Genomic DNA, 14,296 nt, shown 5'->3' on the forward strand with positions numbered 1-14,296 from the left:
ATTTTCTATATTGTTTTCCTCTTTTCTATTTATTTCAGTTCTGGCCTTTGTCAACTACTTGCTTCTGTTTATTTTGGATTTTACTTATTTCTTTTCCCTTGGTTTCTTAAGGTAGAAACTGAGATTTTTTTTTCTAATATAAGTATATCATACTGTAAATTTTACTCTAAATACTGCTTTAGCTGCATCTCAAAAATTTGAAGCTTGTGTGTTTATTTAAATTCAGTTCAAAACACTTTCTAATTTCTCTGTTGATATTTTATTTGGCTTATGGGTCAGTTAGAAGGGTGATATTTAGTTTCAAAATATTTTGGGATTTTTCTATCTTTTGCTTTTGCTTTGTAATTTAATTCAACTGTAGTTAGGGAATAGAATTTGTATAACTTGAATCCTTTCAAATGTGTTGAGATTTACATCGCAATATGATTTATCTTGCTAAATTTTCTATATGCACTTGAAGAATGTGTATTCTGCTGTTGTTAGGTGGAGTTATATAACAGTAAATTAGTTCAAGACAGTTGATAGTGCTGTGGAGGCCTTTCATATGGTTACTGATTTCTTTTTTATTTTTTCTATCAATTATTGTGAAAAAGGTGTGAAATCCAACTCTAACAGTGGATTTGTCTGTTTTTCCTTGCAGCTCTATCAGTATTTGCTTTACGTATTTTGAAATTCTGTTATTAGGTGTAACAAATGTTTACATTTGTTATTTCCTGTTGATAAATTTATCTCTATTGTTATGAAATAACATTATTTATTCCTGATAATATTCTTTGTTTGAAAGTAAAATTTATCCAATATTAACATGACTTAAGCTTTCTTTTTACTATTTTTTAATGCTTATTTTTGAGAAAGAAAGAGACAGAATACAAGCAAAGATGGGGCAGAGAGAGAGAGAAACAGAATCCATAGCAGGCTCCAGACTCCGAGCTATCAGCACGGAGCCCGATGTGGGGCTCAAACTCACAAACCATGAGATCATGACCTGAGCCTAAGTCAAACGCTTAACAGACTGAGCCACCCAGGTACTTCTCTTTTTACTATTTAATACAGTATGTCTTTTTCCATCCATTTACCTTTAACTTATTTGTATCTTTATGCTGAAAATGGGCTTCCTATAGGTGACACTTAGTTGGATATTGAAATTTTTATCTAATCTGATTATTTCTACTTTTTAATTTGGGTACTTAGGTCATTAATATTTAACATTCATGCCCACATAGTGGAATGTTGACAGCAATCCTCTTGCTATTTAATTTTTATTTGTTTTGTCTCTAGTTTCTGCTTTCCTCTTTTTCAGGCTTCTTTTGGATGAAATGACTTTTCCATTGGTTGTATTTTATTGCCTTTTATGGCCTATTATCTATAACCAAATACCACTTTACTCTAAACCAGATACTTAATATAGGACCAGAGAAATTCATATAAATAGCAAGTGATATTCTACCATTCCATTTATAGTATAAAACCTTACACCAGAATGTTTTCATTTCTTCTTTTCCAGACTTTGTACTGTTGTCATATATTTTTTCAAGTTCAATAATCTTTTCTGTGCAATGTCTAATCTTACACTAAGCCCATAAAGCATTGGCTTCATCTCACATATCGTATTTTTCATCTGTAGTAGATGAATTTTGTCCTTCTAATTTCATATGTCCCTATTTAATTCTTTCCATTAGCCTTTTGAACACGTACAATGCAGTTTCATCACTGTTTGTCTACCATTTATATCAACTGTGTAATTTATGGGACAATTATGTGTAATTGATTTTTCTAATCATGGGTATTTTCATGCTTCTTTGTATTCATGGTAATATTTGATTGCATGATAGGCATTATTAATTTTTCCATATTGGGTGCTAGATATTTTTGTATTCCCAGGAATATCCTTTAGCTTTATTCTAGTATGCATTTAAGTTTTCTAGAATCAATTGTATCCTTTAGGGTCTCACTTTAAAGTTGCTGGTACTACTAGAGTCGTGTTTAATCTAGGACTCGTTTTTCTTACTGCTGAACCAAAAGCCTTCTGAGTACTTTACCTGGTGTCTCATGAATTAAAAGGTTCAATACTCTTGTTGGTGGGAAAAGGAACAACTCAGACCTTTGTGAGCTCTATGGATTGTTCCCTCTAATCCTACTGGGTGGTTCTTTCCCAGCTACACGTACACACTGATCATTATTCAGTTGAAGACTCAGTTGGAAGACTCTGCAGATCTCCAGAACACTCTCTCTGTTCAGCTTCCTCTTCTCTTCTCTGGGAGATGCCCCTGGGAATTCTAGCTGCCTTAATCTCCCCAGACTCTCAGCTCTATCTTCTCCACACTAACAGCTCACTAGTCTTCATTTACATCCCCTGCTTCCCTATATGGTGGTCTGGATACTTTCTAGACCAGCAGAAGCAGCATCAGGGGAGTTCGCCTCCTCTATTTTCCATTTTTCAGAGATCACTACCCTTTGTTGTCTGAAGCATAATGTCTTGAAAATTGTTTCACACATTTTGTCCATTTTTTATTTGTTTCAGGTAAAAGAGTAAGCACAATACCTGTACTCTGTCCTGACCATGAGAAAGCTATGCATTCTAAATGTTTTAAAATGCTTTAAGTTGAGTTCTTTTTTTCCCCAGTCATAAGAAAGTATATGAGTGAAGAGCTCTGGTTGCTTCCTATTCCTTTCTTTTTGTTTCATACCCAATCATCTACAGGTAGTTCCAGATGGAATTACCAATTTTGAGGGAATAATTACATCAACTAACTGTGCATCCATTAAATAAAAATAATGCCTTATAAATATTTTAATAACATGCAGAAATGTTTACTATCGACACTGTGAAAAAAAGATCATTAAATTCTATACATGTATATATCTGAAATAAGTGTCTTATGCAAAAAAAGGTGAGGAGGGGGAAGGGACTGAGATGAAATATGCCAAAATGTTAGCAGCCATATCTGGATGGTGAGATTGTCAATTTTCTTCTACTTTAGATGTTTTCCATCTTTTCCAAATTATTATAATAGATGTGTATTATGTTTAAAAAGGCAAACTTGAGTTTTGTTTTTATTTTTAAGAATGAAATTTAGGGAGACAATAAATAAGAGACAACTTTGATAAAAAAGCTACAGAAAGTCAAAGATGATTGCTTAGCTCTCTCCTAGGATCTCATGTACTCTTTTTTTGCTTGGCCTTGCAGTTATAAACATACCCCTACATCCTTATAATGAAAGCCAGGATTACAAAACATCATGAAAAAATAGGAATCAAGCCACCAGAATTTAGCAAACAATGTTTTATTCTCACGGTGTTAGGAAGGAGCCAACTCATAAAATGTTAATAGTGCTTTCTTCAGTAATGGCTAAAATGTTCCACCTTGTAATGGAGCTCAGGAAAATGCTTCTGAAACATTCTGGAAGATGAAAGAAAATTGATGGGAAAGAGTTTTAGTTAATGAACTCTACTTTCTCTTGGTTGCCAAATTAAGAGACCTCAGTGGACTATTTGATTCTTAGGTCAAGCTCCTACCATGATCATATTACAGAGAAGAGAACAGTAAGTAGTGAACAGAGGTCCAGAGAATTCATCCACTAATTCACTCAACCACCGAGAATATACTTAGTGTCTCTGGATAGAAAGCACCTAAGAACTATACAGCTCTTTGTAGTTGAAGGAGAAACAGTCTTGTTCTTAGAATCAGACAGACCTGAATTCAAAACCGAGCTCTGCCACATCAGAGTGTAACCACAGGCAAATTTCTAACCCCTCTGAGTATCAGATCTCATTTCAACAAATGAAAACAAGTAATCTCACAGGAGTCAGGTGATCATGAAGTAAATGATATATAGCAGTTTCTAGCATATCGAAGGCACTCAAATCTATATTAATCTAACAAAATCTGGGCAGCCATAAAATGAATGAGATATATATTTTTTTCCTTCCAGAATGTCCCCACCAACCCAGAAGACAAGATATACACAAATAAAAGAGTTGCTGTAGGTGAAATGTAATTGAACTTCCTAATATTTAATATCAAGGATAGAAGCTGAGAAAGGGAAGACACCTCAGGGAGCTGAAATGGTCGGAGCATGTAGACTTAAGTTGAGTCTCTAGATGTAAGATTTTTTTTTAATATCTGCACCCAATTTTATACATAATACAGCATCACGTCATGTAGAACATTTACTTTTCTTGTGTCTATTCAGATATGTTCAAAATAGTTCTCAAGGCTACAAAACAGAACGTAAAAACACGAACAGGAATATATTCGATACTTACAAAAAAAAGCGATACGATCAACAATATAAAGTACTATTTTCCTTTCAACACTTCCAAAGATATGTACACCTTTTTTGTACAAGTAATATCACAAATAATCCACATCTTCACAGGCTTTTAAGTATTATTTGTACTCAGGATGAGGCCATCATCATTTTCATACATAAAAGTTTATCTAGCGCTGTAACGATGCAATTTCTCATCCACTCAAGTCATCACTCCCATTCCGTAAGAGAAAAGCTGAGCAAAGTGAAAAATCAACTCTTGTGAGATCTGCCAGAGAACTGAACTTCACAGAGAGAATCATAACCCCTCAAACTGGAGAGGCAGACAGGCAGATGCAAAGACCCCCAGAGCAGGAACGCACAAGCGGAAACGTCCATAGGGACTGCTGCCAGGGTAGGAAAATTTTAACCGTAATTGACAAACTACTGGAGGCTCCACATGGACAACTCTGAGAGTTAAAATTCTACTTCTTTTTTAGAAAGAAAGAAAGAAATTGACAAAGTGGAAGAACAGCCCATTGAGTGATGGCTGCGTTATTATCTCAGTTTTAAACAGAGTAAGTGGATGGACCCATTGGGATGTGGTAGATTGTATCCATGTGCTGGTCTTTACTCCTTCTCAAGATCCAACCACACATAGTAGTAAAGGGAGTTTAAAAGGTATAGACCCACCAGGGCGCCTGGGTGGCTCAGTCGGTTGAGCATCTGACTTCAGCTCGGGTCATGATCTCACGGTTCGTGGGTTGGAGCCCCGCGTCGGGCTCTGTGCTGACAGCTAGCTCGGAGCCTGGAGCCTGCTTCGGATTCTGTGTCTCCCTCTCTCTCTGACCCTCCCCTGCTCATGCTGTCTCTATCTCTCTCTCAGAAATAAATAAAATATGAAAAAAAAAAGTATAGACCCACGACAAAAAAAGGAAAGAAGAACACCCGTAGATGAGGGATTTCAACAACACTGCGAATATGAAAAAAAAGAGAAGTTTCTGGTTTATCCAGGCCAAACAGGGTAGTGGAGCGTCAGGGAAGAGAAAGGGAGCCACCTTACACGGCAGACCTTAGAGACTGGAGGGAAAGGATAGAGATGAGACGTGGAGTGGAAAACTGCCCTAACCTAAAAGTCAACACTGCAAGTTTCCCTTGCCAGTCCGCCTCAGAGAGGGGGCGAGAGTAACCAGACAGATGGGGAAACCAGAAACTATGTTATCACTAGTTCTTCTGCCCTTCTTTGATTTTCTACCTAACACCATCGTCACCCGACATTCTGTTATCTAGTTATTTGTCCATTGATCCACTATTTATTCTCCCCACAAGCAAGTAAGCTCCAGGAAGACAGGACCCTGGTTGATTTTCAACTGTCTGTCCTTAGAGCCTGGCAAATAGTAAGCACTCAGCCAATATTTGTGACATGAATGAGTGAATGAATCAATGAATCAATCCATCAATGAACAAAAGGGCTATTACACAGCAACTTTCTTCTATTCTTAGACTTAGCACATTTCCCCCCTGAGTCTTGGGATCTTTGGATTAGCATAGGAAAATTTTCCAAGAGGAGGGAAGATCATGAGCAAAGGCACATGGAAGAAGGAGGCACAGGCCCTGGAGGGGAGAGAGATTTGCCAGACTAGATCCGGAGAGCTTCTGCAGGACTCTTTCATAATTTCCTTTTTTTATAAATTTTTTATAAATTTATTCATTTTTGAGACAGAGAGAGACAGAGCACAAGTGCAGGAGGGGCAGAGAGAGGGACACACAGAATCCGAAGCCGACTCCAGGCTCTGAGCTGTCAGCACAGAGCCTGACGTGGGCTCGAACCCACAAACTGCAAGATCATGACCTCAGCTGATGTCCAACACTTAACCGACTGAGCCACCCAGGTGCCCCTTTCATAATCTTCTCAGAAAAGATCCTGTTTTTTCCTTAACTGTATCTCTCACAGCTCTCCATATTAAATTATATTTTAATGTAGCTATTATAAATCATTCCCTTGAAATGTCTGATTTTCTTAATTTACCATCTCTTCCCTACAGCATTCATGCAGGCCAGCAGCTCTGTCCCTCACACAACCCAAGCCTCCTCCATTCAGAGGAGACCACAACTTGCAGGGGATCAAGGTCATGGCAGAGAACTCAGGCTGTGCTCCCCATTTCTAAACATCATTATGCAGATCCTTTCTCTTCACAGAGAAAGCAAATGTCACTCACTCGTGAGCGGGATAATTTTCCCTCCTCAAAATGGGTGTCAAGAGCTCACAAGGACCTAGTGCCCTCCTCTACATTTGACCATAGACCAAGAGAAATCCGGAGGGGAACAAAATGCCACACGGATCTTTTTTTAATGAAGTCAGCTATTGCAGGGTTGTTAGATTAACCTCGACGTCTGTACACTGAAGTAACATCATGGTGCTAGACATCACCCCCAGGGCTCCTGACCCCCCAGCCTGAGTCACCAGACCTGTGGGTCCCAAAGAGTAGCTTGCATCAGCTTATTTCAGTTGACAGGAGTTTCCACCCATCCCACCCCAGTCACTTGAATGCAGTGTTAAAGCACCCTGGATGTGATATTCTACCTGTGAATTATCTTTGCACCACTTTCTATTGCAACCCATTTAAATATGTCAGTGAGTCTAAAACCAGACTTACTTCCTTAAGTCCTGACTTTGATTCCCTAGAACCTCCAGAGGAAAATAGTACCAGAGGCCAACCTCGTTTTCTAAGACTGCCAACAAGCACCAGCTAAGAATAAGGAGTGGGGCCCCAGACTAGATTTAGGTCCTGTTATACCCACCTGAAGGCACGTCTCAGGAGGCGGCTTACAAAACCTAGTTTCACTCACTATAACTAATCATTTCAATGGGTGATGGGCATTGAGGAGGGCACTTGTTAGGATGAGCACTGGGCGTTGTATGTAAGCGATAAACCGTGAGAATCTACCCCCAAAACCGAGAGCATGCTGTATGCACTGTATGTTAGCCAATTTGACAATAAATTATATTTAAAAACTAAAATAAAATAAAAACTCACTCATTATGTCCATACCTACTCTTACAGTTGGCTACTGACTCAGTAATAATGTAGTAAGTCTTAACTATTCTTGTTCTAGTAGGGGATATATATGGTATTAAAGGTTCGCCCTGTCTCTGCTTTCCATAGGTTTTCCAGGGTGATTTGTGACAGGATGATACATCCTAAATTTCTGGAAGAGTCCTGATTACAAATGTTTTGCAAGCTATGATATATTGCTGCAGAATTTTCTATTTTTCTTTATTAAAAAAACAACAAAGTATTGAATATACAGTTTCTTATATGAACACACTATATCTCTAATACCATTTAAAAAAACAAAACAAAGCAGAGGGGCACCTGGGCGGCTCAGTCAGTTAAGCACTCAACCTCAGCTTCATAGTTTGTGGGTTCAAGCCCCACATACAGCTCTGTGCTGACAGCTCAGAGCCTAGAACCTGCTTCAAATTCTGTGTCTCCCTCTCTCTCTCTGCCCTGGCCCCACTCATGTTCAGTCTCTCTCTCTCTCTCAAAAATAACTAAACATTTTTTTAAAAATATAATTTAAAAAAACAGGAAAAAAAATCCAAAACTTTTGAGTGCTATTAAACACCAAAACATAACAGATGAGATTCGACACATGCAAAACCTTCATAAAGAGCTAATGTTTCCTATAGCCAAAATGACAATATCGATACACATGAAAAGCAAAGGAAAAAGAGAAAATGATCAGCAAAAGAGGCACAGAAAATGGGAACCCAAATTTAAAATAATATTAGCGCTTGCTAAACATTATCCAGTGAGAGATCTAAATCCTGGAGAAGACAAGCCATTCCAATGTGTTTGTTTGTTTGTGTGTGTGTTTGTTTGTTTTCCTGCTGGCTAAATTGGAATGTTCCATCACACCTGGCTGAAATATCCTTCATGGGCTCTCCCAGCAACGTGTGCATTACAGTCTGGTTCCCCACCTAACTTTTCTCTAAGGCAATAATGTGTTGGCCAGCAAGCACAGACCATCAGTGAGTTGAACAATTAGCCAATTGGGCACAACAAGCTCACTTTGTCTTGAAATTTTTCACGTTCACAGCCAACAAAATATAATTTAATTTTTTTAATGTTTTTATTTATTTTTGAGAGAGAGACAGCATGAGCAGGGGAGGGTCAGAGAGAGAGGGAGACACAGAATCTGAAACAGGCTACAGGCTCTGAGCTGGCTGTTAGCACAGGGCCCGACGCAGGGCTCAAACCCACAAACCGTGAGATCATGACCTGAGCCGAAGTCAGATGCTTAAGCGACTGAGCCATCCAGGCGCCCCAGAATTTAATTTTATAAATGTGTAAAGAAGTTATATAGAGAAACCCACAAACTGAAAAAATTAAAAAAAAAAAAAAGATCTGGCTATGTCAACACTTGGTTTGGAAAAAGTGGTCACTAGCTGTATAAGGACATAAACAACATTTCCACTCCAAAGCACTTGAAGAAGAGTAATAGGTAAGTGATGGATACTTAATACTATAGGAAATATGAAGAGAAAGAAATGATATCTTGCTGAGGAAACTCAGGAAAACATCACAGAGGAAGTGGTAATCAACTGAGCCTTGAATGATGGATAGGATAATGATGAGCAAAAATTGAGAGAGGTTAAGGTGATTATTCCAATAAAATACAATATAGAGGCTGAAAACATCTCAGAAAATGAAGATCAAATAGGTTTGATAAGAACTTAAAATAAGACCAAGTTCAGGGTGCCTCAGTGGCTCAGTCGGTTAAGTGCCCAACTTCCGCTCAGGTCATGATCTCATGGGTTGTGAGTTCAAGCCCTGCATCAAACTCTGTGCTGACAGCTCAGAACCTGGAGCCTGCTTTGGATTCTGTGTCTCCTTCTCTGCCATGCTTGCCCCAACCCTACTCGCTCTCTGTCTCTCAAAAATAAATAAATGTTAAAAAAATTTTTTTAAAGATTAAGCTCAAATGGCAAAAGACCATGACAGACCATATTACATGACAAGGTAAAGCCATCTAAGTTTTCTGATGAAGGAAAGGACATGACGGAATGATACCACAGGAATTAGGCAAGGCTGAGAAACGAGCCAGAGTCAAAAACTGAAAAGCACTCTTTTAGCTACTAATAACTTATGTCATAGTGTAAAAATATTGCATTGACTTTTTTTCTACGCAGATACTTGCAAGAAAGCAAGCTAAAATGAACAATGGAAGACCAAGGGCTTTGGAGTACTGGATCCGAGATTGCAGTGGTATTATAGCAATATGCAGAAGCCATTGAAGGACATGGGTCCAGGCTTACTTCGTAATTGTGACTGAAACTTGCAAGCCTTCACCTGCGGCGTCCAGGAGATGGTTTTGCAAGAAAAGTCTTGCCATAAGGATATTAAAAACTGGACTATGTTTATTTTGTAAGTATTCAGCAGAAGGTTAGCATTGCCAACATATATCTATATGCAAACTCTTTTATATGGAGTCAGAGAAAATGCTGGAACTCTGAAATATTGTGTATTTGGGGAGTGGGAGGAAGAGCAGAAAGGCAGGAAAAACTTTACTTCTTTGAGTCAAAAAAATTGTTCAAGTCAGATAGAATTGGGGAAAGAGGTTATTTTATTGGTCGCTGCTTCTCAAAAACCAGATGTTTAAGAACTAGAGAACTGACCTGAATGTAATGCAGTAAGTTCGGTGAAAAGGAAGTATATTTGAAGTGGAGAATTCCATTTCATAAAATCACCATATGTGAAGGCTTGGGCTTTGTCATGTTAACTTGCACACAATATTGGTTACGGAGGGAAAAAAAAAAAACAGCAACTATTGTTGGAAAGCTGTTTAATTCTTTATTATTCAAGAAGTGTCATGGTGTTGCATAAATAAGGGACCCATTTTCAGTCTAGACTTTCAGCAGAAAATAGCATTAACATCAAAGAGGTAGAAAGGCCTCTTCAATCTACAGTGTGTAGACAACTCTTCCTTTCAAGAAGAAGGGACAGACATGAGGAATAATGCAGATTATTAGCCCACAGGAGTTGGGCTATTAATTAGCTTATTATTAATAAGGTTATTAATAAGCAGGAGTCACAACTAGAGATCTCATCTAAGATCAGGCCAGGAGCAGAATGAAACAAGAGAATGCTGGATGATCAGGGACGCCTGGGTGGTTCAGTAGGTTAGGCATCTGACTTCAGCTCAGGTCATGATCTCACAGTTTGTGGGTTCATGCCCTGTGTTGGGCTCTGTGCTGACAGCTCAGAGCCTGGAGCCTACTTCGGATTCTGTGTCTCCCTCTCTCTCTGTCCCTCCCTTGCTTACTCTCTGTCTCTGTCTCCCAAAATAAAGACATAAACATTTTTAAAAGAAAGAAAGAAAGAGAATGCTGAATGATCTATACTACCCCCTAAGCAATTCCTTGCCTGTCTTCCTTGAAGGTAAGTTGTTAGTTCCCATAAGAGAAAAGAACTGAGTATTTGTATCAAAATCTACTGTGTGCCCTAATAACTATAACTATATTCACTTCAATAAGTGTAGAGCATTTATTTCAACAGTAAATAAATGCCACCTTAAATCAGGCTCCATTGGATTTTATCTTCCCAGCCCTGGATAACATTTCAGGCAGACTCTATAGTTTTCTGGTCTTTTACAGTTATAAGTATCACCTCACTTTGATAATTCATACCCATCTTCTGGTAGTAAGGTATGTAAATACCCAATCCAGTCCAAATTAAAACTGGAATCCCACAGCCTATTTAAAGCTTCTCCCCTCTCCTTACTCATGCCAACAGTTAAGGCCTGGAGCCCGAAGTGGGGAAGGAAATGGAAGCATATCTTTGAAACATATCCTGACCATTTCTCCTACACACTATGTACCTTCTGGTTCTTGCCTGGAAGAGTAGAGTGAGGATTAGAAGGGCAAAATGTTAAGTACCTTTGCTCACACTGGACGGCTGCCATGCTTTGCTGTGGCCTTCTGTGGCCACTGCATAGGAAGATTTGTGAGTTCTTCAAAACCCATCCCCTTGCCCTAAGGAAACCCTTACATTATGATTTCTTGACTTGGTTAATGCATTTTCCTGAGGGTCTTTTCAAGACTCCCAAAGGATGCCTTAGTAGTTTACCCCATAGGCAACCTCTGTGTGTATACAATCCTCACCTTAGCAAATAACCTTCTTGGGTGAAGAATCTTCAAAATCCTCAATCTCTGTTACTTTCTACGGCATCAACTTGGCCCAGGAGGAATATATGAATCCTTACCTTGATAAATTATGGAAATGTAAGCTGTGTTATCAAAACATATTCCTATTTGTGGGTAGTACGTGTTATGTATTCTTAGCAGAAAATTGTTTAGGACAGAGAATGAAAGCTGACTGGAAAGGAAGCAAGGGAGAAGAGTTAATATTTATGGAGGACCTTCTGTATATAAGTAAGTTGGACTGAAAGAGGTGAAATGATTAGTTTTTTTTAAGTTTTTATTTTATATTATTTTATTTTTTTAATATAATTTATTGCCAAATTGGCTAACATACAGTGTGTACAGCGGTGCTCTTGGTTTTGGGAATAGATTCCCACGGTTTATCGCTTATGTACAACACCCAGTGCTCATCCCAACAAGTGCCCTCCTCAATGCCCTTCACCCATTGAAATGATTAGTTATAGTGAACAATCATCATTTGATTATCCCCATGACTCTGCTTTTAAAGGAACTTTCCTACCACCTCCTCAGAATTTTCTGTAAACTGCACTCTGACATACATATACGCATATGTAGTCACTCACACGGCTTTGGTCACTCTTAGTCTTTCCTGTACCTATCATGTCCACTATAGAAGGGGGGAAACTGTCTGCAGCCAGAAAGAATGAGGCCTCTTTGCTATAGTGCTTCCGTCTCAGGTTCTTTCTGAGCCTGAGACTCAATTTCATTCTTGCCTTTAGGTTCTGGGGGTCACCCTTATGATTTTTGCACTTGAGGTAGCTAAGCTGATGTATGTTGTCTTCAACCAAATTGCCCTTAACTAATACACACTTTCAAGATCTACAGGCTGCAAAACATCTAACAAAGATTCACACCCAGGTCTGAATGATTCCAACATTTGTTCCACTACCCACATGGCCAAGAGATAATAATATGATGCAGTGAAAAGAACAAGCACAGTTTTGGGATGCATTAACAGAAGTATAGCAGTCAGAACACTGATATAATCATCCAAACATACTCAGAAGTGATCATATTCTTATCTTCGGAGTGTTTCAGCTCCACAGCTAAGGAATGGTCTGGGTAAATTGAAGAATGTTTACTAGAGAGCCATAAAAGAAGATTAAAGAGTTGGAAATGAGAAAAAGTACATAGCACGTATTGCCTCTACAATTCAATTGACACTTCATATCCTGCATCCAAACATCTTTTTCATTACGGTCTTATACTGCTTTTTTTAACATTTTCTATTGCTTTGTCTCATCTTCCCAAAAAGGCTACGATCTTCTTGATGTCAGGAAAATCTATTATATTTTTGTAAATAATAAATATTGTGTTAAATGATCTAAAATTAAAGGTATACAGCTTGTTCAAACACAGGGGACTAAGAAAACAATTTAATAGTTTGTTACAGGGGCGCTTGGGTGGCTCTGTCAGTTAAGTGTCCAACTTCAGCTCAGATCATGATCACATGGTTCGTGGGTTCGAGCCGCGTGTTGGGCTCTGTGCTGACGGCTAGCTCAGAGCCTGGAGCCTGCTTCAGATTCTGTATCTCCCTCTCTCTCTGACCTCCCCTGCTCATGCTCTCTCTCTCTCTCTCTCTCTCAGAAATAAATAAACATTAAAAAAATAGTTTGTTCTGAATGTCTGCACTGATGGGAACTGACTTTTCTCCATACCACAACCAGGATAAGAGGAAGAAATCTCACTTACTAATGTGAACTATTTAGTTAGTTTTAGGGATAATGTCCAAATTGGAGCAATCATGATGGAATGTGTCACAGAAGGAAAAGCCTTAGAGATTCAGCCTCTCCATAGGAATATATGTCATTGTCTCGGGCAATTTGGGTTTGGAACTTTTTAACTTCTCACTTCATAAAGAGTTATGGGCTTTATGACTCTTCTTTAAGTCTATCCAAGACCTATAAAGGCATCAGAGAAAAGTGAAGTTTTATCTTTTTTCCCCCTTTAGAACATACCATATGGATATACCTAATATTTATGAATGTTGGCATATGGAGCTCAGATACTAAAAGTTTATATCTTTAGTAAAGACCAGCCCTGTGAGAACTATTCCAAAGGACAAAGATATGTTTTGAAGATGTTCTCTATTTTCTGCTTACATCATCTGAAATTTTTCATAACTAAAAGGAATCCTTGAGTAATTAAGTCAAAGCATACTATAAACTCAGTATTGGCATTTTGCTTTCAGCTACAATGAAATAACTAGGAATGAATTAATCCTCTTTCCTTAAGCAACTAGAAAGCCAGACAAAATGTACAAAACACTTTCAGACATGCTCAACAGATAGCCCAAGACAGTGCCTAAGGAGTTTCTAGGAGTTTCGGGAGGCGGGGGTGGGGGGTGGGTGGAGGGGGTGGAGGGCAACATAGGAAAGTTTGTGGTCTCACTGAGTTGAGGAGGCATAGTTCTGTTTTCAGGGAGTTTTCCAAAGCAGCTGGAATTTGTAAGGTGAAACACCAAATAGGAAGGAGCAGGCAGAATAATTTCTGGAGTTCAGAAGAGTCAGGAATAGTTTGGGTTTTCCACCAGCCAGAGAGACCTCCTAATTTGTGGAGCACTGGTTAGAACCCTCAGAGAGTTATTTCCTAGACCAAGTAATTGTGCTGTGAGCTCACCCTAACAGAGCTTAAGATCAAGTCTCCAAAGCATCCAGCTAATTGAAGCTGACTCAACTGCATCCCAGAATATAGTCCAACAATATTTCAAGAATACCAAAAAATCCAGAACCCAAACATGTAAATTTCAACATTTCCAACAGCAAATAAAGTAATTACCAGGCAGACAAAGAAGTTAGGAAGTTAGTACCTCCCTCCC

At 38.6% G+C, this 14,296-nt stretch overlaps 1 protein-coding gene across 8 annotated transcripts in view; it reads right to left on the bottom strand.

Annotated features, from left to right (window-relative positions):
- The window catches only part of TMC1 (transmembrane channel like 1), a 139,946-nt gene that overhangs the window by 115,383 nt on the left and 10,267 nt on the right, over window positions 1-14,296 (bottom strand). Inside the window, exon 3 of one of the 8 annotated variants that reach the window (XR_005530115.1) lies at window positions 3,269-3,400. The exons of the other annotated variants lie outside the window; for them this stretch is intronic. The gene's annotated coding sequence lies outside the window, so the exon portion shown is untranslated. Of the gene's footprint in view, window positions 1-3,268; window positions 3,401-14,296 lie in introns of those variants that run through there. 8 annotated transcript variants of the gene reach the window in all.

The sequence above is a fragment of the Hyaena hyaena genome, unplaced genomic scaffold (genome assembly GCF_003009895.1).
Source record: "Hyaena hyaena isolate Hyena2069 unplaced genomic scaffold, ASM300989v1 scaffold_196, whole genome shotgun sequence".
NCBI classification, from domain to species: domain Eukaryota; kingdom Metazoa; phylum Chordata; class Mammalia; order Carnivora; family Hyaenidae; genus Hyaena; species Hyaena hyaena.